A 25912-nucleotide genomic window follows, 5' to 3' on the forward strand; every position below is an offset into this window, starting at 1 on the left:
GTAGAGTATCTTAATGGATGGCAGATGGCTACATAGCGATCAAATGACATAACGCCTAAGAAAAGGAAGCAGCAGCTAGTACAAACAAAGTAGAAGAAACACTGAGTCAAGCATATCACCTTGGAAATAGCTGTCTGCTTTGCTATAATAACTGCCAACATTTTTGGGATCACAAGAAAGTTCCTCAAGATTTCCGTCGATGACAAAATGGCCAAGAAAAAGTACATAGGTAAATGTAGAGAGTAATTGGTGTAGATAATAATGATTAAAAAGGTGTTAACAAAAACTATGATAGAAAATAAAAACATTATTATCACAAACACAGTGATCTCAAGTTTTGGGCTACCAGAAAAACCTTTTAACATGAATACCCAAACTACGTTGTTATTGGTAACTTCCATAAAGCTTTAAGAGTCTGTAGATACAAAAGTCATACATTAAAACATCATCATTCAATATTGATAATAATATCGATTTCTTAATGAAATTAGGAAATCCGTTTAATATGTTCTATTAAACACTGATCATGAAGGTGTCAATTCTCTGCAAGAGAGTCATGTGGAGCCAAAAGTATAGTTTATGGAAAAAAAAGACAGTCAACAGTTGTCTTAACTTTACACATAGATACAATAAGAGGTTGATTCATGAAAATACAAAAGCTTTCTTTGTGGCCCACAACAATCAATCATAGCTCAGATTTAATTTCTCCGATTATTTCGGTAAAATGAAACCTGAACTTTGATTGGTTGCTATGAGCAACTATGACAGTTTTGATCAGTATTTTCAGCTCAGCTCTTGGTGGAGGTCCTGTATACTACTTTGAATCTGTGTAGTAGTCCTGGGTGGTAGCTTGATATGTCATTTTTACCTACAGTGGGTTGTATGAAAAAAAGAAAAATGTGAATGGGTTAAAATGACCGGAAGAAGCTCAAAACTAAGTGAGACTGCTTTTCATTAGTGATGAGCCGTATTTGAATTTGCAATATTTCCTGAATATATGGACGAATATTCATACTATATTCTCGAATTTCACATATTTGTTTACTTTTTTTTCCATGCAAAATTCTTAATGAAATTTGCAAAATGCGCGTACCCAATTATATCTTTCAACTAACTACTTTCCTATTGTTTGCTAGGGATGTTGCTAACCTCTGAGAACTGTATTGGCATCCTTCTCATTGGCCCACAAGCTAAAAGAAGGTAGGGATCAGTGTCCTCTCGAAGTGCCGATATTTGTGAATTTTTGCATATTCGCCTTCTTTGGTCCACAAGCTGAAAGCAGGGAGGGATGATCACTTTTTATTTACATAGTACACACCATCGTGATGTGTACTTTGAAAAAAAAGGAAAAAAAAAAGAAAATTTGTCATAACGAATACATTTCACAATATTCTAAATATTTGCAAAATCGTGAAGTGACGATATTCACGGTAAAAATTCACTATTCGAATATTCACGCTCAAAACTACACTTCATAGAGGAACATAGGGGGAGATTTAGCTCTTTTTTTACTTCCTAAAGTCTCATAAAAAGTCGCATTAGCACCTAAGAAAATTTTTGTGGGACTTTTTGGCTGTAAGCAAAAAGCTACGAAAGAGCCTACAAAAGTAAATTAAAATTTTCACTTCACAGTGGTCAGGGATTTATCAAGAGCGAAAGTCACACAAAAAGTTGCAAGCCCTCCAAAACAGCTTAAATGTAAGCCAGCCCTGACCTGGCTTACAAAACGGCTTTGGAGAGCAGATTTCTATATTTCCCGCTGGCAGCCGGCTCCAGCAGGAAATATGATATGACAACTGTACAAAGGTGCCCGGGCTGGCATCACTCTGCAGCCGCCTGGGTTCCTTTTGATTTTATCCCTGCTACCCTAACTTAAATGGGCACTGTCAGATACAAAAACGTTTGATATGCTTTAAAGCATGCAAAACCAATAGGTTCATATTTTCCACTGGGTCCCATGACTAGCTCGGACAGCGGAAATTTGATCTTACAGTAGGGACTAAAAACTCTGCGGCTCCATTATATGGTAAAAGGAGCCCAGGCTGACATAACTCTGCAGGCACCCGCAGCCAGGCGGGGAGATGTGTAGGAGCCATCCCTGCCATCCCTCAGCACTGCAGCACATGCTGAGGGATGGTAAGGACGGCTCCTACACATCTGCCCGGCTGCGGGAGTCCCGGGCGGCTGCAGTGATATGTTAGCCCGGGCTCCTTACCACGGCGCCTCAGACTTTACTGTAATTTCAAATATGAAATAACAGTGATTTTCTGATCACCACTGGCCAGGGAGCAGAGTGCATTACTGCTCGCTTCCCTGGCTTGCATGACTACAACTCCCACCTGCCCCCTGCTGCACACTATACGACAACAAGCTTGCCACCTGCCACACAACTACAACTCCCAGCATGTCCTTACCGTAAGAGCATGCTGGGAGATGTAGTCATGCAGAATTGGGGTAGGTGACAAGCTTGCCACTCGCCCGGACATCTCCCATATCACATGCTGGGAGTTGTGGTCGTGTGGCACGGGAGATGGGCGGGCGGGTGACAATAAATGTATTAACCTATTTTTCTTTTTCTCATTTCAGATCCGTGTATCCTGTGGACTACTTCAGATTTCGGTGTACTGCGTCGATGACCAGCATTTTTTAAAAAAAAATCTGTTTAACCCCTTAAGGACCAGGCCCATTTTGGCCTTAAGGATCAGACCAATTTTATTTTAGCATTTTCATTTTTTCCTCCTCGCCTTCAAAAATCATAACTCTCTTATATTTCCCTCCACAGACCCATATGAGGGCTTGTTTTTTGCATCATCAATTGTACTTTGTAATTACATCACTTATTTTACCATAAAATGTACGGCACAACCAAACAAATATTATTTATGTGGGAAAATTGAAAAGAAAAACGCAATTTAGCAAATTTTGGAAGGTTTTGTTTTCACGCTGTACACTTTCCGGTAAAAATGACATGTTTTCTTTATTCTGTGGGTCAATAAGATTAAAATGATACACATTTTATATACTTTTCTATAATTATACCGCTTAAAAAAAACTCAAACCGGGGGCGTGGCTTGGCGCGCTGGCGGACGGACGTGTCCTTTGACTGCTCCTGCCGGGGCCGACTGATTAAGGGCTAATTCACCATATTATGGGAGGCAGAAGACGCCAGAAGAAGAACCAGCAGCTCCCTAAAGCCTCCGAGGATCCCCCTCGCACGATTGCAGCATTTTTCCAGCCCGCACAGCACAGCTACACCGTGCGCCCAGAGGATCTGCCTGCCGGAGCCGCCATGACAGACAGCCCAGTGCATGCGCACGCTCCCCCTGGAGTGCCCGCTGTGTTCGCGGCGCAATTGCCGACTCACCTACCCGTATCGGGCCCCGCTCCTACACAGCTCCATCAGTCGACGGGAGGACGGATCCAAGGTGCAGCACCCTCCACCATCTGGGTGCTGCGTGAAGGTACAGTCCCGCCGCTGGCCTGCACAGTCGCTTTCCCGGCCATTACTGGAGGCGGCTCACGTGACTCGGACGGCCAGCCGGTACCTTCCCGGTCCCCTCTGCTGCAAACTCAGAGCCCCAGCTCGACGTACCCAGAGCCCCCTGAGTCACACTCTCCCCGGGACCCTCCTCTCCCTCACCCTCTATACTACCAGGAGCCGCTTGACCCCCCCTTGTCGCCTCTGGGCCCGCAAATGCAGCCCCCCTCACTGACCCCAGTGCTTTCCTGTACCTCAAAGGAAGGCTCACCCTGTGCACAAGGGGCCTCTCCCACCTCCACTCCTTTACAGGGGGACACTGAAACCTCACCTGTACCCCCCATGCATTTTCCCCAGCCGCCTAACCGGAGAATTGAACACAATGGGCTTCACACTGACAGCGATGACCTGCCACTCACCTGCAGTGCGCAATCTACCCCTCCACAAGTACCTGGCCCTCCTCCAAGAAATGTACTGGATTGGGCGACTGAGATGGAGGTAGTTGCCGCTACCTCTGATAAAGATCCCAGCGACTCCTCAGACGATACGGACACACCGGAATACTGGGGCGCCAGCCCTCCAGCAAAAAAGAAACTATTTAAGACTCCCTCCAAGCTGTCAGCTAACAGGCCCTATAGCTCCACGTGCTCCTCCTCTGAAGACTCTCAATGTGAAATACGCCGCTCACTTAAGTCCCCCAGGCCTCGTCACCCACCCTCCGCCAGTGGAGGATCTACCCCATCAAACCTGGACAAAGTGGGTTCTATATTGCCAACACCAGAAGTGGCGGTCAATACTCTCAGAGGAAACGCCGAACTCCAAGCACTTTTGGCCCTGCTGCCGACTAAGGCAGACATGTTGTCAATGGTGAAGGACCTAAGGTCCGCATGGCAAAGCGACTTACAGCCGGTCAAGAAAGAGATTTCTCACCTGCAAGCTAAAGTGACTGAACTGGAAGAATTTAAAACATCTATTACATCTCAAGTACGCTCTCTCCAGGAATCTACAACGTCCTTATCCCTGCAACAGGCAGCCACTATTGCACATATGGACGACATTGATAATAGAAATCGTAGAAACAATATAAGGGTCAAGGGTTTGCCGGAATCAGTGCACCCGCAAGATCTACCAACGACCCTCCAGAGACTGTTCAATGAGGTTCTGCAGAAACCCCCTGACAACCAGATAGAACTGGATAGAGCCCATCGTGCACTCAAAGCTAAAAACCCGGATCCAAAAAAACCAAGGGATGTTGTGTGCCGAGTTCATCATTTCCTCCAGAAAGATGAAATAATGCGCAAAGCCCGAGACCTTAAGTGCCTCACCTATAACGGTGCCCAGATTCAGCTTTTCCCAGACCTCTCACTCCGAACGCTCCGTTTGAGAGCAACTCTGAAACCACTACTTGAGACTCTCCAAAACGCTAAGATCGTTTATAGATGGGGCTATCCATTCTCCCTGACTGCTAAACATGGCACCACCTCGGCTACCCTGAGATGTCCGGCTGACCTCCACCACTTCATGCGGACTTTCAAACTCCCTCCAATTCCTCTCCCGGAATGGATTGCGATGTTTTCTCTTGGACCCCTCCAGCACAAAGACCCCCTGCCCCGAGACGAGACAAGTCGACGCCCTCTCCTTCCCTGGGATCCCATACATCTCGACTGGTTCCTGAGAACTAGTGTTGCTCACGAATATTCGCAATTCGAATATTATTCGCGAATATCGCATATTCGCGAATTCGCGAATTTCGCGAATATAGCGCTATATATTCGTAATTACGAATATTCTTTTTTTTTTTTTTTTTTTTTTTTCACAGTACACATCACAGTGATCACCCCTCTCTGCTTCCAGCTTGTGTGATGTAAAGAAGGCTCTAATACTACTGTGTGAGACTGGCGTGCGAAAATTAGCATATGCGAAAATTAGCATATGCGAATTTTCACATATGCGAATTTTCACATATGCGAATTTTCGCGTATGCGAATTTTCGCGTATGCGAAAACAAAACGAGAATATTGCGAATATGCGAATATTCGCGAATATATGACGAATATTCGTCCATATATTCGCGAATATTCGCGAATTCGAATATGGCCTATGCCGCTCAACACTACTGAGAACACTTCTTCGGCCCCGCTCCCTCAACGCCCAAAGAGGAAGACCTGATTATGTAGTGTTTTCTGTGCTCCTGAAATTACCTGTACCATGCTTGTCCCAGGAGGCACTCTCTGTGAGCGTCCTGCTGCTGGACCTCCCACGGGACATCTTTTATTTACTGGTTTAGTATACTGTTCTATATAACTAGTCTGCTGGTTTACTTACATTTCTTAGTTTGTTAGACTCATTGTCTTCTACTGCCTCCCATCCATTTGTTGCTCAAGGGCTCCTTAGTTGCCCGTCCTTGAGAGCCCTTCATATCTCGAACACACTCTCTGTCTACCTATGAGAGTAACCATCATGTGGTTTTATGGCCCCGACCACTTCCCTAGTTAATGACTTCTAGGTTGAGGCTAACGGCCCTATGCTTGTGTGCCTTCCGCGTATCCCCCATTAGGTTAGAGATCAGGCTGGTCCTGTCCTCTTATTTGGCCATTATTGCAACCTTTAGTAGTACCCTTGCTTTCGTGTCTATACGTTTGCTACTCTGTTGTGTCTATGTTCTCACTCCTCTTATTTCTCCCCTTCCCTCTCCTAGGTCTACTCACTCGCTCATACCTACCTGCCACGCTGCGGACGACGGGGTGCTCACCGGGCACTCGGGTAAGTGTTACCACGTTCCATACACCCACCATGGCAGTTGATGTCAAATTTGCCTCCCTCAACATCAAGGGTTTCAACACCCCTGAGAAGAGGGCACAGACCCTTTACTCCCTCCACAAACAAAGGGTGCATATTATCGCATTGCAAGAGACACACTTTAAATCTAATCACCTTCCGCCCTTTAGCTCCAGATACTACTCACAGTGGTTCCACAGTACGAACCCTGAAGCCAGGACGAAAGGCGTCTCTATTGCCTTTCATAAATCTCTGCCCATCCAAGTGTCCTCCTCTTTATTAGACCCTAATGCTAGGTATATCTTCCTTAACTGCTCATTGGCTGGTATGTCCCTCACCATAGCCTCCATATACTCTCCTAATACCTCCCAATTACCTTTCCTCCTCCGCACTCTTGATGCATTGACTGAGTTTGCTACGGGTCCTATTATACTATGTGGAGACCTCAATTTACCCCTCTTCCCAACATATGATACCTCTACTGGGTCCTCCTCCATCTCCCACACTAAACTAAGAGCCCTGAGGCGTAGGTTACATGAATTACAGTTGAGTGATGTTTGGCGTACCTTACACCCCCAAGGGAGAGACTATACATTTTATTCCCATCCCAGACATTCATATAGCAGAATAGACTACATATTCTTTCCCCACCATCTTCTCACCACTGTCTCTTCAGCCTCCATAGGCGTAATGACCCTGTCTGACCATGCCCCTGTCTTTTGTACCTTTTCCTTGTCCTCCCTTGCCAAGCCCCATGCTTCTTGGAGGCTTAATGAGTCTCTGCTCCTGGACACTTTATGCCTGCAGGATATTGGAGACTCCATTCGGCATTTCAACCTCGACCATGCTGTAGACCCCACATCCCCCGCGATTAAATGGGACGCTCTGAAGTGTGTACTTAGAGGGGTGCTTATGAAGCATGGGGCTCGGTTAAAAAGGGACAAATTTGCCAAATTTCTCTTGCTGACACAGAAATTCAAAGCCCTAGAAACTCTACACAAAAGCACCCAACAAGATCAGGTATACAGGGAGCTGACCCGAGTTCGACATGAGCTCTTAGACCTGTTAAATGCCTCACACCGCCATTATAAACAACTTACAGGCAAAACCTTTTATGAATGGAGCAACAAATCTGGTCGCCTATTAGCATCTGCCCTTAGATCCAAACGCTCCTCCACATTCCTACCGGCCATCCGGACTGAATCTGGCTCCATCTCACACCTCACACCTGATATACTTAATACCTTTCGTACCTACTACAATGACCTGTACAACCTACCCAAACCCCTCACCCACTCCTCTATAGCATCGACGCCCCCGTCCCTGCAGCAGTACATAGCCTCTACCGGTCTACCGTGCCTACCCCAGTCCGTTCTCCAGGCGCTTGAATCCCCCTTCACCCCTGAGGAGTTGGGCTCCGCAATTTCCGCACTCCCGACGGGTAAGAGCCCAGGTCCGGATGGTTATACCTCTAAATTTTACAAGACCCTCCAGGCGGATTTGCTGCCCCCACTCCTCCGGGTGTTCAATAATGTCTCTACGGACTCTCCCCTCCCCCCTTCCTTCCTAAAAGCGTACATTACAGTCATATCCAAGGAGGGTAAGGATCCTCTCCTTTGCCCGAGCTACCGGCCAATATCCCTGATTAATGTAGACGCCAAACTGTTCGCGAAATTACTGGCCAACAGTTTAGCAGAACATTTGGGCTCCCTTATCCACCCTGATCAAGTGGGCTTTGTACGCGGCCGGGAGGCACGTGACAACACCCTGAGAGTCTTCTCGTCGATCCATCACGCACGGCGTAATGGAACCCCTCTCCTCCTCCTATCCCTGGACGCGGAGAAAGCCTTTGATCGGGTGGATTAGGACTTTCTGAAAGCAGCGCTCTCTCAACTGGGACTGGGAAAGCTGATGCTAGACAGGATCCTAGCTTTATACTCGAACCCCTCCGCCCAACTTCGTATAAACGGACAACTTTCTGCCCCTTTCCACATCAGAAATGGAACAAGACAAGCCTGTCCCCTATCCCCTCTCATATATGTTATCTGTATGGAACACCTACTCACAGATATTAGACAGAACCCAGACATACGTGGTTTGTCGCTGGCCTCCTCCCAATACAAATGCTCAGCGTTTGCCGACGATCTCCTCTTATTTCTGACCTCCCCACTGATTTCCTTACCCTCACTTCTCAATACCATACGCACATTCTCTCGATTCAGCAATTATAAACTCAACCCTACCAAGTGTGAGGCTCTCAATGTATCCCTGTCCGCTCAGACGTGGACGGCCCTGAAATTGTCCTATCCCTTTAAAAGGCAGGAAAGCTCCCTCAAATATCTGGGTATACACATACCTACGGATTTGACGGACTCGTACCGCCTTAACTTCCCTCCTCTTCTCCACACACTTCGCTCTGATTTAACCAGATGGGAGCGCAGAGACTTCTCGTGGTTGGGCAGAGTTAACGTGTTCAAGATGAATGTTCTACCTAGACTATTGTACTTATTCTCCTGTATCCCAGTTCACTTGCCTCGCTCTTTCTTCCGGGAGGTCTCTGCGCTACAAACTAAATTTGTCTGGGCTGGACGGCATCCTCGCTTAGCTAGACATGTCCTGATTAGGCGTAAGCAGAAAGGGGGACTAGCGCTGCCTGACTTCACTTCTTATTATCTAGCCACCACCCTCACCAGACTACTAGACAGTTTCCATCACAGGGCATCTAAACAATGGATCTCTTTTGAAAGCGAAGCATCGGGGATTGATGTCAAATCCATATTATGGCAACCGACCCACGTGATTCACAAACAGGGTCCCGCAGATATCCCCCCGATTGCAGCCTCCCTACTCGTTGCATATAAGACATACCTGAAGCACACCCCCCTGCTGTCCCCAGCTGGCCCACTTACCCCCTTTTTCGGTAATCCGACTTTTCCACCAGCTCAACACGTCACTTCGTTTTTATCCCTTCGCCGAGCAGATGCACCCACACTCCGAGATCTCATCTCGCCAGGGGGACTACGAACCCTCACAGACCTCCTCCAGGGCTCTCCACCATCTATGCGCCATTCTTTCCAGTACTCCCAACTGACTCACTATTACCATTCCCAGAAGGCCTGTCTGACTCTCCACAGAGATCTCACAGCCTTTGAGGAACTGTGTGTATCCCACCCTCCTCCACATAAGTCGGTCAGTACCCTATACACCCTCCTACTGACGACCTCCACTACTGATCCCCTGCCCTTTCACTCGGCATGGGAAAGGGAACTAAACTGTCCCCTCTCCACAGACGACTGGACCCAAGCCTTCTCATGGTGCCACCGGTCCTCCACCTCGTGTAAAGCTCACGAAACCAACTACTGGTACCGAGTTCCCTCCCTACTGTCTCGTATCTTTCCAACGGTTTCGGACACGTGTTGGCGGTGTGCTGGTCCGGGGGGCACCATGACTCATATTTGGCTAGACTGTCCGGCCCTCGACTCCTTCTGGTCTCAGGTCATCGAGATAATATCTAAACTGACCTCTATCCAAATACGTAAAGATCCGAAGCTGATATTACTGTCTATGCAGCCACCGTCCTGGCCTAAAATGTCATCGAGACTCCTACACTTTCTCCTATTAGCAGCCAGGACGGTGATCCCTAGGCTATGGAAATCTGATACCCCGCCTACGCTTTCGTCCTGGCTTTGTGAGGTTTCCCACCTCAATCGTATGGAGGAACTCCTTGCGGACTCCCGTAACCACATAGATAGGTTCTTTAGTATCTGGAGGCCCTGGACAGAGTTTATGTCCTCACCCGACTTTGAAACCCTACACTTACAGGCTCATGACACTGCTCCACACCCCCACTGACTTACTCTTACAGAGAACTGCCATCCTGGTGCCCGGTCACCGCCCCCGAACCCGTACGCGCTGACAGGTAACCTCCTCTCTTTGTCTTTCCCTCACTCACCTCTAGCCCCTGAACTTCTCTTTATCTCCTCTTTCTCTCTCTCTCTTTCTCCCCCTCTCCGCCTCCCATCTCTGTCCTCATGACTAATATGGCATTCCATATCTACCCTTTAACTATGCCTGTTCAATACTCTTCTACAGCGAAGCAAGAGAGTGATATAAGTGGTTGACCGTGTGTTAGATGTAGTCACGAGAATGCCATCCACCACTTATCTTATTGCATAGATCCCTAAGGACCCATTGTATTTTTCACATGTTTGGATTGTTCTCCATTTGTATTTTGACCCCCAATGGTCAGAGAATGTATCAGGTTAATGCTGTTATTCACTTTCTTGGGGTGGAACGGAATTGTCTGTATTTTCTTGTGAAACTTTAATAAACTTTACTTTGAAAAAATAAAAATAAAAAACTCAAACCATTTTAACAAAATTAGTATGTTTGAAATTGCCCTATTTTGACCACCTATAACTTTCTAATTTTTCCGTATATGGGGCGATATGAGGGCTCATTTTTTGTGCCATGATCTGTAGTTTTTATCAGTACCACTTTGGTTAGGTTTTACTTTTTATAAATTTTTTATAAATTTTATTTGGAATAAAATGTGACAAAAAAGTATAAATTTGGGATTTTTTTTTTTTTTTTACATTTACACCGTTCACCGTACGGAATAATTAATAATTTATTTTAATAGTTCAGACTTTTCCACACACGGTGATACTAAGTATGTGTATACATTTTTTTTACGCTTTTTTGGGGGGGGTAAAATGGGAAAAATGGAAGTTTTACTTTTTTATTGGGGGAGGGGATTTTTCACATTTCTTTACTTTTTTATTTCATTTTTTTTTTTTACTTTTTTTACACTTTTTATGTCCCCATAGGGACTATTCATAGCAATTAGTTGATTGCTAATACTGTTCAGTGCTATGTATAGGACATAGCACTGATCAGTATTATCGGTGATCTTCTGCTCTGTCTGCTCCATCTCAGACCAGAGCAGAAGACTCCGGGAGATGGTCGGAGCCGGGTGAGGGGACCTCTGGCCACCATGCTGGATGATCAGATCGCCGCAGCAGCACTGCGGGCGATTCGATCATCCATTTAAAGTTCCGCACTGCCGCAGATGCTGTGATATGTATTGATCACGGCATCTGAGGGGTTAATGGCAGACATCCGCGCGATTGCAGATCTCCGCTATTACCGGCGGGTCCCTGGCTGCTGATATCAGCCAGGACCTGCCGGGCATGATGCGAGCACCGCTCTGCTGCTCGCGATCATGTCAGCGCGTAAGTTTACGTCATGGTGCGGTAAATACCACGTCACCATGATGTACATTTACGTCCATTGTCGTTAAGGGGTTAACGTTAATACAATGGTTAACAAGGGCTTGTAGGGGAGTGTTTTTTGGAATAATTTTTATTAAACGTGTTGTGTTTTTTTACATTTATTTACTTGACAGGCTTAATAGTGGAAGCTGTCTAATAGACATAATCCATTACTAAGCCTGGGCTTAGTGTTAGCCCCCAAAACAGATAGAGATGAACCCCAATTATCAGCAGGTCCGGAGCGTCAAAAATTGCGCTCCTGGGACTAGGTGGTAACAGGCTGGTGTTATTTAGGCTGGAGAGGGCCAGTAACAATGGTCCTCACCCACCCTTGTAATGTCAGACTGTTGCTGCTTGGTTGGTATTTGGTTGAAAATAAAAATAGGGGTAACCCTATGCGTTTGTTTTTTAAATAATTAATTATTTATGTTAAAAAAAAAGCATAAGGTTCTTCCTATTTTTATTCTCAGCCGAATACCAACCAAGCAGCAACAGTCATTACAGACATTACCAGGGTGGGCAAGGGCCATTGTTAATGGCCCTTCCCAGCTTAAATAATGCCAGGCTTTCATGCCTAGGACCAGGAACACCATTTTTGACCCTCCGGGCGGTGAGTGCCGGGGTGATAGTTGGGGGTTAACACTAGCTGTTTTTGTGGCTAACACTAAGCCCAGCTTAGTAATGGACTCCATCTGTAAGACAGCTTCCACTACTAAGCCTGTCAAGTAAATAACAAAAAAAAACACAACACATTTAAAAATAACTTATTCCAAAAAAAAAACACTCTTTCAAAAGCCCTTGTTAAATATTTTATTAACATTAAACAAAAAAAATGCTTGTCACTGTACTCCTCTGAATCTAAAGTAATCCACAGGATAAATGAATCTGAAATGAGAAGTAAAAAAAAAAATGAGATAGTACATTTAGGGGAAAAAAATAGTAAAAAAAATGTAAAAAAAACACATAAATATCACACATATTTTTCAAAGCTGCAAATTGGTGTTCTGAAGTCATTTATCGGTTTTTGCTTATGTGTGCTAAAAAAAAATGGTATTCAAAAGTGATTTATTGGTTTTTGCTTATGTAAGCCAAATTTATCAACCCCCTGTTATAGTATAATAAATATGTCACACATAAGCAAAACTAAAGCAAAAAAATGTAAAATGCCTACAGAACTCACTTACCAAAGCAAAAATGATAAATGTCCCTGATAGTTCCCAGTAAATAAGCCATAGAAAAAAATGGTATCAGTTCTGCTCACTTTTTGATGTTGCACAACAATTGCCATCTGCCCCTCTAGACACTTTGCATTGCTGCAACCATGTGAATGCATTAAATGAGGATTGGGATTTCTTTCTATATTTTGTTTGAGATATACAGGGTGTAGTTACCTGATACATGGTGTTCATTACCCTGAAGACAGTACTAGGTACTACACTCTATGGTGATATATTCTTAGTAATAGTAGGTGATACACTCTGTCTAGAGCTTAAAAAAAGGATAAGTTTAAACATACATAATCAGTTTGTGGAAAACCCACAGCAGACTATGTACACGTGAACATATGCTAAAAAAGAGTTCAGCATGTACTTCACGGTTTGGCTTAGGCTTTTTATCAGCAGGAGCAGGCCCAAGAAGATAATGCTACGAGGAGCATATTTACAATTGAGTTTCAGCTTTCATCTAGAGAAATACTATTAGTTGTATGCCATATGTGCTTCTGTGCAGCTGTCATTCATTAAAACTGTATTTTAGTAGCCCATTTAATTTTTTTCTCTACAAATGCATTTCATCTCTCCTATAGGGAAAAACTATAGACTTTTGTAAAATGAACACTTATGAGTGTAGTAGAAAAAAAAAGAATGTCTTACCATATACTCCTTGGATGATCTATAACCCTTAGATCTATAGCAAGAAGCGAAGGTGCCAGCTCACTCCTGTAAGCGCCCGGATTGGATTTGGACTAATCCAGGTAAGTAGTAGGCAGAGAAATAAATATCCAGCGCAGACTCTCATGCAAAAGGAACTTCTTTATTGGCTAAAATGCATGTTGCTAAGGGATACAACAAGGATTCATGCAGTGTGACGCGTTTCAGCCCGCAGGGCCTTAGTCATACACTTAAAACATTTTTATGTGAGTCTGCTTATATATGCTAGGTGGAAGTGACGACACAGCAGGTGACGCCCCTGCTACACCTGCATACATAATTAGCATCACCATACAGTGTTAAATATGTACACTACAAAATGGAACATAATACATTGGCAATGCCTTTAACTCTACTTGGACACTCAGGATTTATCATATAGAGGATTTATAAAATAAATAACAAAACCTTTCATTATACAATCGTGAGTAGTCACAAAAAGAGAAAAAATCAGAAAGAATAAAAGCAGACATGTTAATATCCATAAAACTAGATGGGAGAACATGTAGATTTAATATCTTGACTCGGGTAATCTCGAACAACACACTTGAGGTATTAAAGATTATTGTTAATGAACATGAATAATCAATGTAGTATAAAGCAAAAATACACGATAGAAAATGAAGGAAAAAGTTTTTTATTTTCAGACTTAGAGACCATATAATTGCATATAGAGTGGAAGTACGTCAGTTTGCATAAAATAATTTATAAAAGTAATATATATGTAAAGGAACATATATTTGAACGACTTTCCACTAATAATGCAGTATGGTGTCAAGTCGTCTATTCAGACCTTGCGGCATGCGTGTTTGAAGCGTTAGGATCCAAAAAATCTCTCTATCGAGGACCTTTTGTCTCAAATCACCTCCCCGTAGTGGTTTATTCACTCTTTCTATTCCTTGTAACATGAAGCTGGAGGTGTTCCCTTCATGCATATCTACGCAATGTTTCGTTACCATGGAGACATGCCGCCTCTGGAAGTGGGCAACGTCAGACAGATGTTTGCGTATGCGCACCTTGAGTGGATTGATAGTACATCCAACGTATTGCACATTACAGACGCGGCATGTGAACAGGTAAATAACTCCAACAGTTTTACAATTTATATATTGTTTAATATCATATGTCTGATTATTACTGGATGATACAAACGATGTGGAGTTGTGCATATATTTGCAACATATGCACCTCTGGGACCCACATTTGTAGGATCCAGGGTGATTAAGCCATGTTGGTTTTGTACAAGGAGACTCCAAGTATAAGCTCGGTGACAATTTTTGACCTATAGATCTAAGGGTTATTCTTAGATCTATTTATATAGTAGTTGTTTGATCACAGAATAAAAAAACAAAGTCTAATTTATTCCCCTGAATAAGCACGTATTACCAAAGGTATGTAATAATACTATCACCAAAAGTATATACACAACCCCTTTGAGTTGCGATTTCTGGTTTAAATGGGCACTGACAGATCCATAAACTTTTTATATGTTGTTACAGATGAAGATTAACCCCTTAAGGACCAGGCCATTTTACACCTTAGAACCAGAGCGTTTTTTGCACATCTGACCACTGTCACTTTAAACATTAATAACTCTGGAATGCTTTTAGTTATCATTCTGATTCCGAGAATGTTTTTTCGTGACATATTCTATTTTAACATAGTGGTAAAATTTTGTGGTAACTTGCATCCCAAAATTTGATGAAAAATTTGAAAATTTTGCATTTTTCTAACTTTGAAGCTCTCTGCTTGTAAGGAAAATGGATATTCCAAATAAAAAAAATTTTGATTCACATATACAATATGTCTACTTTATGTTTGCATTATAAAATTTACGTGTTTTTACTTTTGGAAGACATCAGAGGGCTTCAAAGTTCAGCAGCAGTTTTCCAATTTTTCAAAAATTTTTCAAACTCACTATTTTTCAGGGACCAGTTCAGGTTTGAAGTGGATTTGAAGGGTCTTCATATTAGAAATACCCCACAAATGACCCCATTATAAAAACTGCACCCCCCAAAGTATTCAAAATGACATTCAGTCAGCATTTTAACCCTTTAGGTGTTTCACAGGAATAGCAGCAAAGTGAAGGAGAAAATTCACAATCTTCATTTTTTACACTTGCATGTTCTTGTAGACCCAATTTTTTAATATTTACAAGGGGTAAAAGGAGAAAATGTATATTTATATTTGTAGCCCAATTTCTCTCGAGTAAGCACATACCTCATATGTCTATGTAATTTGTTCGGCGGGCGCAGTAGAGGGCTCAGAAGCGAAGGAGCGACAAGGGGATTTTGGAGAGTACATTTTTCTGAAATGGTTTTTGGGGGGCATGTTGCATTTAGGAAGCCCCTATGGTGCCAGAACAGCAAAAAAAAAACACATGCATACCATTTTGGAAACTAGACCCCTTGAGGAACGTAACAAGGAATTAAGTGAGCCTTAATACCACACAGGTGTTTCACGAATTTTGCATATGTAAAAAAAGATTTTTTTTCACTAAAATGTGTGTTTCCCCCCAAATTTCACATTTTTGCAAGGGTTAATAGCAGAAAAAAAACCCAAAATGTGTAACCCCATCTCTTCTGAGTATGGAGGTACCTCATAAGTTGACCTGAAGTGCACTACGGGCAAACTACAATGCTCGGAAGAGAAGGAGTCATATTTGGCTTTTTGAGAGCAAATTTTGCTCGGGGGGCATGTCGCATTTAGGAAGCCCCTATGGTGCCAGAACAGCAAAAAAAAAACACATGGCATACCATTTTGGAAACTAGATCCCTTGAGGAACGTAACAAGGAATAAAGTGAGCCTTAATACCTTATAGGGGTTTCACGACTTTTGCATATGTGAAAAAAAAAAAAAATTCACAAAAATGTATGTTTCCCCCCAAATTTCACATTTTTGCAAGGGTTAATGGCAGAAAAGACCCCCCAAAACTTGTAACCCCATTTCTTCTGAGTATGGAAATACCCCATGTGTGGACGTCAAGTGCTCTCCTGGGGCACTACAATGCTCAGAAAAGAAGGAGCGCCATTGAGCTTTTGGGAAAAAAAATTGTTTGGAATGGAAGTCAGGGGCCATGTGCGTTTACAAAGCACCCCGTGGTGCCAGAACAGTGGAACCCCCCACATGTGACCCTATTTTGGAAACTACACCCCCTCACAGAATTTAATAAGGGGTGCAGTGAGTATTTACACCCCACTGGCGTTTGACAAATCTTTGGAACAGTGGGCTGTGCAAATGAAAAATAAAATTTTTCATTTTCATGGACCAATGTTCCAAAAATCTGTCAGACACCTGTGGGGCATAAATGCTCACTGTACCCCTTATTACATTATGTGAGGGGTGTAGTTTCCAAAATGGGGTCACATGTGGGTATTTATTTTTTTGCGTTTATGTCAGAACCGCTGTAAAATCAGCCACCCCTATGCAAATCACCAATTTAGACCTCAAATGTACATGGTGGACTCTCACTCCTGAGCCTTGTGCGCCCGCAGAGCATTTTACGCCCACTTATGGGGTATTTCTGTACTCAGGAGAAATTGCGTTACAAATTTTGGGGGTCTTTTTTTTCCTTTTAACGCTTGTGAAAATAAAAAGTAAAGGGCAACACCAGCATGTTAGTGTAAAATGTTTTATTTTTTTACACTAACAAGCTGGTGTAGCCCCATCTTTTCCTTTTCATAAGTGTTAAAAGGAAAAAAAGACCCCCAAAATTTGTAGTGCAATTTCTCCCGAGTACGGAGATACCCCATATGTGGCCCTAAACTGTTTCCTTGAAATACGACAGGGCTCCGAAGTGAGAGAGCGCCATGCGCATTTGAGGACTAAATTAGGGATCGCATAGGGTGGACATAGGGGTATTCTACGCCAGTGATTCCCAAACAGGGTGCCTCCAGCTGTTGCTAAATTCCCAGCATCTGTCCGGAAATGCTGGGAGTTGTTGTTTTGCAACAGCTGGAGGCTCCGTTTTGGAAACACTGCCATACAATACGTTTTTAATTTTTATTGGGGGGGACAGTGTAAGGGGTGTATATGTTGTGTTTTACCCTTTATTATGTGGTAGTGTAGTGTAGTGTTTTAAGGGTACATTCGCACTGACGTGTTACGGTGAGTTTCTCGCTAGAAGTTTGAGCTGCAGCGAAAAATTTGCCGCAGCCCAAACTTGAGGCAGGAAACTTACTGTAAGCCTGCCCGTGTGAATGTATCCTGTACGTTCACATGGGGGGGCAAACCTCCAGCTGTTTCAAGACTACAACTCCCCAGCATGTACTGACAGACCGTGCATGCTGGGAGTTGTACTTTTGCAACAGCTTGAGACACACTGGTTGGAAAACCTTCAGTTAGGTTCTGTTACCTAACTCAGTATTTTCTAACCAGTCTGCCTCCAGCTGTTGCAAAACTACAACTCCCAGCATGTACTGGTCGCCGAAGGGCATGCTGGGAGATGTAGTTATGCAATAACTGGAGGTACGCAACTACAACTCCCAGCATGCCGAGACAGCTGATTGCTGTTTGGACATGCTGGGATTTGCAGTTTTGCAACATCTGGAGGGCTACAGTTTTAGAGAACACTGCAAAGTGATCTCCAAACTGTGGCCCTCCAGCTGTTGCAAAACTACATATTCCAGCATGCCCAAACAGCTGTCTGGGCATGCTGGGAGTTGTAGTTTTGCAACATCTGGAGGGCTACAGTTAGAGACCACTGTATAATGGTCTCAAACTGTACCCTCCAGATGTTGCTAGGCAACTCACTGCTTTCCGTCGGATCCAGCCGCACGTCATCGCCGCCCACCGATCTTCGTCGCCCGCAGCCTCCGTCGCCCGCCCGGATCGGTAAGTGGATCTTCGGTGCCGGTCCCCGTCGTTTCCCCGTCCTGCCCCGCCTATTGTGGGAGGGCAGGACGGGGAAAACGAAAGTAAACCCCCCCCGCCCCCGATCTGCTATTGGTGGTCGCGTCTAGACCACCAATAGCAGGGATAGGAGGGGTGGCAACCCTGCCACCTCACTCCTATCGCTTCAGGGGGATCCTGGGTGTCTTAGACACCCACGATGCCCCTTACATTCCGGGTCACCGGGTCACTATAGACCCGTAATGACCCGTAATCGCGCAAATCGCAAGTGTCAATTCAATTGCGATTTGACGCGATCGACGACATGGGGGGGTCTGATGACCCCCCTGGGCATGTGCACGGGATGCCTGCTGAATGATTTCAGCAGGCATCCCACTCCGATCCCCGCCCCGCGCACGGCGGGGACTAGAACTGCCCGTGACGTAAATGTACGTCCCTGGTCCTTAAGACCCAGGGTGTCGGGACGTACCGTTACGTCATGGGTCCTGTAGGGGTTAAAGACCTTTTGTAATATAGTTGTTTAAAAATATCTATTTAATAAAGAAAATGGCTCCTGAAAATCCCACCACTAGGGGTCCACAAACCTACTGGGACTCTAAACAGTCATGCAGCAGCATCAGGCTTGTCCATTAGTCATGGACTATAGATGAGTCATAGACAAGGCTGCATAAGCAGACACACCAATCACCTCCCACCACCACAAATTCTACACACACCCCTTCCCCTGAGAGGATGGCTAACACTGTGAGCTAATGAAAAGAGTCATTTTTATAATAAAGGCTGAGTACCCGGCGTTGCCCGGTTTTTCCTTCCTAATGCTTGTTGTTGAGGAAAATCAACAGAGGAAGCTTTTGACTTCATATCCCGTCCTCATATATTGTTGTCATATCCCAACCCCAACCTCCTATCCCATCCTCCTTTCCCATCCTCATATCTTGATCTCCTATCTCGACCTCCTATCCTGACCTCCTATCTCGATCTCCTATCCCGACCTATCCCGACCTACTATCCCAACCTCCTATCCCGTCCTCCTATCCCATCCTCCTATCCCGTCCTCCTATATTGACCTTCTATCTCGATCTCCTATCCTGACCTCCTATCCCGTCCTCCTGTCTCAACCTCCTATCTTGACCTCCTATCTCTACCTCCTATCCTGTCCTCATATCCTGTCCTCCTATCACAAGCTCCTATCCCGACCTATCCCGACCTCCTATCCCATTCTCCTATCCCGACCCGTAATATGTATACTAGGTATTGAAATATCTCCAGCCATACGGAAGTTATGTGGGAACATACATTTCCCATTGATTTGCATGGGAATTTAAACAAAAACCCTGACCCTCACAAATGGGGGTAGTTAAGGGTTAAATTAACTATACTATATTTTAAGTGGACATATAAGTAACATGTGACCAAGTATTATCAAAATATCTCCAGTTGTTTGGAAGTTATGCAGTAACATGTATTTCCCATAGACTTGTATGGGACTTTAAACAAAAACCCCGACCCTGGCAAATGGGGATGAGTAACGGTTAAATTACCTATCCTATGTTGGATGTTGACATATAAGTAACATGTGTGCCAAATTTCATGTTAATATCTTTAGCAGTTTTTGGACGTGATGCTGGAACATACACACATACATACACACACACATACATACACACATTGGGGGCTATTTATCAATGGATTTAGACTGGTTTTTCCTGTCTGAATTTGTCGCACAGGAAGTAGCAGTCTAAATATGTGCGACTTTTCTGCAACTTTTGCTTTAGAACAGGATGCATTCTAGTCTATTTTAGACAGAAAAATGCATTGGTGCTGAGTTTATCAAAAGCAACTTTTCAGCGACAAGTCGCATCGGCTGAAAGTACTCCAAAATGTCAGACCATGCTGGAGCAGGTTTACATACAATCTAAAGCATAGATCCCAAAGTCCGTGCACAGAGTTTTTCAAGAGCCGTGCACCTTTTGATAAATTAGGCACACGATAGACCAGCCTAACCCTCTGTAGTTTGGTCTACATTGATGCGGGACATAGACAGCTTTGAGTTTTGTGTTGGCATGGTATACTACCTGAACTGAGACTATATGGAGATTCTAGAGGAATCATTCTGACCATGCTTTATACTTGTAGGAGTGGATAGATAGTGATCCCAGTGGTGAATCTTAAAAGAGATATAAAAAAGCAATTAAAATATGATAATCAAAAAAGACAAGTTTAAAAAATCTGACTTAATTCATAGTCCCGGTTAAGACCCCTGGGTTCATTAATGTTAAAGTGGTTGATCCAGAATGCTTCCTTTTTAAGGAGTAGCTTTTTCATATTACCTCCCCTGTGTCGTCTCTGTACATGATCAATTACCTGGAAACGTAATTGGGAAATATTGTGACCCATTATATCAAAATGATACGGGATAGGAAAAAGTAAGTTTTTGCAGCGGATCGTGGGTGTGTGTCGATTTATGTGATCTCCCACATGCTGGGTGGTCTCCCCACAGTATAGGAGACCACATGGACACTCTATGAAATATATCAAATTTTTGGAGTCACGGGTATAGAAAGACTTGATCGTAATATTTTCACCACTCTGGGGATGTTGAAGTGTGTCTCCCTTGATTATGTGGCTGCATTGAGCGCAATAGAAGCATGAGTTCCGTTCTTCTTACTCTGAAGAAAGATTTGACGTGGGATGGTGAGAGTTGACCCTATGTCAGCCCTGATAAGTTTATCCCATAAGTTGGGTGCTATTTTATTGCAGATGAGGGGGATTTTTAAATCCCTCAATTTTAGGGAAGGACCTATTTAGGAGACACCAATAATGCTTGACTACATTATCAACTTTGTAAGATAGAGGATGGTAATCCCTGACAACGGAATCGGTGGCATATTGGAAGGGGTTCTGGTGGAAGGGGCTCTTGCTTCCTCCAGCACTCTTTCTGGGTCTCCCCGCTCCTTGAATTTATTCTCTAGATCATTAAGTCTCATCTCCCTCTTAACTGGATCACTGACAATTTTCTCAACTCTCTGTTGTTGTGCTCTTGCAAGTGACTGTTTAACAGCTCTAGGGTGGGAGCTGGTAAAATGCAGAAGACTTTTGCAGTCAATAGACTTTCTGTAGAGGTCTGTTTCTAAACCCCCATTATCGTTTTTTAAGACTAGAGTGTGCAGGAAACCGATACTAGTCTGACTGCAAGACATAGTGAATTGTAGTTCACTCCTGATGCTGTTCATGTACTGTAAGATTTAAAAAAATATATAGTCTATATACCTTTTCCAAGATATAACATGTCTGCGGAAAAGATCATTGGGTCTCTTCAAAGTGTGCCACATACCCATTAGCGTAGGGAGGGGCCACATTCACCCCCCATTGCCGATCCACGTTGCTACAGGTAGAAAGTGTCACCATACATAAAATAGTTTTCATACAGTACCAGCCTAAGTAATCCCATCAGGAACTCCTTTTGTCTATCACTAAATGTACTTTGACTTTGCAGCCATTCCGTGGACTCCATACCTCTCCCATGTTCAATGGATGTATAGAAGCTTCCAACATCGATAGTGACAAGCCATGTGTCACCTGAAATATCACGGAACTCTTTAAATATATTAAGGAAATTGGGAGGTATCTAGTAGAAAAGTCACAGTATTTTTCACTAATGGAGTGAGACATTTCTCGAGGTTTACAGACAGTGATGAGAATATGGAGTCCACGGAGGCTACAATAGGTAACACCTATTCACACCTGTATTTTATATACTCCCCAAGGTCCATAAAGATCCAGTCAACTCCCCGGGCAGACCAATTGTAGCCTCTGTGGACTCCATACTCTAAGCACTGACTGCAACCCTTGAGAAATGTCTCACTCCATTAGTCAAACATACCGAGGCTTTTCTACTAGATACCTCCCATTTCCTTAATATATTGAAAGAGATCAATGATATTTCAGGTGACACATGGCTTGTCACTATCGACATTGTAAGCCTGTATACATCCATTGAACATGGGAGACGTATGGAGTCCATGGAATGGCTGCTAGATCAAAGTACATTTAGTGATAGACAAAAGGAGTTCCTGGTGGGATTACTTAGGCTGGTACTGTATGAAAACAATTTCATGTATGGTGACACTTTCTACCTGGAGCAATGTAGATTGGCAATGGGGGCGAACGTAGCCTCTCCCTATGCTAATGAGTATATGGCACACTTTAAGGAGACCCATATTTACACCAATGATTTTTTCCGCAGACATGTTATATCTTGGTAAAAGGTATATAGACTATATTCTTTGCGTGTGGAACAGGCCACTTTCAATCTTACATGAATTCATACAGTACATGATCAGCATCAGCAGCAAACTACAATTCACTATGTCTTGCAGTCAGACTAGTATCAGTTTCCTGGACACTCTAGTCTTAAAAAACGATAATGGGGGTCTAGAAACAGACCTCTACAGAAAGTTTATTGACCAAAAAAGTCTGCATTTTACCAGCTCACACCCTAGAGCTGTGAAAGAGTCACTTCCAAGAACACTATTTACGACAGAGGGTTAAGAGAATTGTCAGTGATCCAGTTAAGAGGGAGATGAGACTTAATAATAAATTCAGGGAGCGGGGAGACCCAGAAAGAGTGCTGGAGGTAGCAAGAGTCCCTTCCACCAGATCCCTTTCCAATACGCCACAGATTCCTTTTGTCATAAATTACCATTCTCTATCTTACAAAGTTGATAATGTGGTCAAGAAATATTGGTATCTCCTAAATAGATCCTTCCATAAAATTGATGAATTAAAAAATCCCCCCCTCATCTGCAATAAAATAGCACCCAACTTACGGGATAAACTCATCAGGGCTGACATAGGGTCCACTCTCACCATCCCACGTCAAACCTTTCTTCAGAGTAAGAAGAACGGAACTTTCGCACACCTCTATTGCTCTCAATGCAGCCACATAATCAAGGGAGACACTCTTCAACATCCCCAGAGTCGTGAAAATATTAAGATCAAGTCTTTCTATACCTGTGACACAACATTTTTTATATATTCCGTCAAGTGTCCATGCGGTCTCCTATACGTTGGAGAGACCACAAAGCATGTGGTAGACAGCATAAATCGACACAAATAAACGATCCACTGCAAAAACATACTTTTTCCTATCCCGTGTCATTTTGATAGAATGGGTCACAAAATTTCCCAATTACGGCTCCAGGAAATTGATCATGTACAGAGACCATGCAGGGGAGGTAATATGAAAAAGTTACTCCTTAAAAAGGAAGCATTCTGGATAACAGCCTTAACACTATTGAACCCAGGGGTCTTAACTAGAGATGAGCGAATCGAAGTTGACGAACCCGAATTTGTTACGAATTTCATGAAAAATTCGATTTGCAACGAATACGAATATCGCCACGATTCTATCGCACCAATCGCTTCATTAAACTCCATTTTACAGTGTTCCAGACTATTGAAGAACTAAGATGGCGGATCCACATGTGAGTACATGGGGCAGGGGATTATGGGAGGGCGGGAAACAGCGGTGGGAATGAAGGTAGGCGGGCTGACCCTGAACCACATGTGAGATAAAGCCTATAAGTGTTCACTGACCCCTGTGATGTCACAGCCCCTATATAATCAGCGGCCATCTTGCCTCTCTTCATTTCAACTATGCACTCAGATGGAGAGGACGGGACTGCATGTGTGTGAATAGCTCATACCACAGCGTTACACTGCAACTGCTAGTCACATCAGCATTAGGGAAAGGCAGGAGTGCAGAGTGCTGTGCTGTTACTCTGAGAAGGATAATTGATTGCTAAACCTCCTATTCACGTTATTGAGCATTGCAGCAGAGAGGGGCAGATAGCTGTCAGCTGCCTCATACAGATCTCCAAGCTGCCTTAACTTTCTGAAGCATGTTATCTCCTCATTTTTCAGCCCATTTTTCAGTGAGTTTTTTTTTTTTGCTCCACAAATCTTCTGCTGCTCAGAATTGTTTGACAGAGTGCAATTTAGGGTTTAATCCCTGGATTTTTTTTTGTGGTGCTGCACAGTTGGGTCCTGCTGCTGTTCAAAAATAAGTCATATTAATGTGGACTTTAGTGCCTTTTTACAATTTTTCACCTGTTACTCGGTTTCTGTGCTAAATTCAGTGTTATACCACACGTTATACACCTGCCGCTGTATTAAAGAATTTTTTTTTTCCTGCGTACAAATACGCTTAACAGTGGCCTTATCATTGCAAAGGGCCTACATACAAGCAAATAGTGTACATTATACTACCTTTTTTACTGCCTACGTGCTAAATTCAGTGTTATACCACACGTTATACACCTGCCAGTGTATTAAAGCAATAAAAGTTTTTCCTGCGTACAAATACGCTTTTTCAGTGGCCTTATCATTTCAAAGGGCCTACATACAAGCAAATAGCGTACCATATACCACCTTTTATTCTGTCTCTGTGCTAAATTCAGTGTTATACCACACTTTATACACCTGCCGGTGTATTCAAAAAAAAAAAAAAAAGGTTTTCCTGCATTCAAATACGCTTAACAGTGTGCTCATCATTGCAAAGGGCATACATACAACAAAGGAGTGTACTATTTAGTAACAGTTATTCTGTCTAGAGCCTATATACTTTAAAAGGACAGCCGTAAGTAATCGCCTGCTGCTGTTCTATACCCTCATAAACGCACTAAGTATGTCAGGCAGGGAAGTGCCAGGACGTGCACAGAGAAGGGGCAGAGGCCTACATACGTCAGGCAGAGTTGGCAGCAGACTTGGGGCGAGTGGCAGCAGGAGTCACAGCAATAGGCCTGAGCTCCCGTTAACACCCAGTGGTCGTGTCGTCGACCCATCTCTCCTCGTCAATTGGTTTGCACACTCATCCCCATCATCACAAGCAACATCTGACAACCCCAGTCAAGAGTCGGTGGGTTCCTCAGACACAACCCTCAGTTGGCATGGCCCAGGAGCAGTCCCCGTAATCCCATTGCCTTTGTCCTCTGCTGTTCCCTCTCCCAAAGAAGTATCTCATGCTTTGGGTTCAGCTCCACTATTTAGTGAGGACGATATAATAGAGGACAGTTAGCATCTAATGGGCAGCCAAGAATGTGAGGAGACATGCGTCCCTTGCTCTGCAAGACGGGCAAGTATTGATGCGGAGAGTGACGTAGGAGGCGGTGTTTCAATTGTTCAGGGTCCTGAGGCAGACACTGTTGTGGAACACGAGGAGGACATCAGTGACGTGCACACATCTTTTGATGATGATGAAGCCGATCGCAATTGGGAGCCGGGTGCAAAAGCCGGGGCTTCATCATCATCAGGAGAAGAGATTTGCTCTTTGTCTATGAGGCAGCAAGGCGGTAGCACGGTTGGCAATCAGCGTGGTGGTGACAGTAGTGGAAATTCAGGAGCCAAACGTGCCAGGGGGAGACCACCTGCTTTGCGGCAAGTTGCGTCAACACATGATTCACCACCATAAAGCGGCCTGGGATAACAGTGGCTCCGAGGTAGTGGTCCAGCCAGTCGCATCACCCAGTGGCCATCCCCTCCCTCCGTCATCCAGCCTAGGCTCCACCACCTCAGCCGAAGGGAGCATTGTGTCAAACCCTCCT

Source organism: Hyla sarda, chromosome 1, assembly GCF_029499605.1.
Source record: "Hyla sarda isolate aHylSar1 chromosome 1, aHylSar1.hap1, whole genome shotgun sequence".
Classification (NCBI taxonomy): domain Eukaryota; kingdom Metazoa; phylum Chordata; class Amphibia; order Anura; family Hylidae; genus Hyla; species Hyla sarda.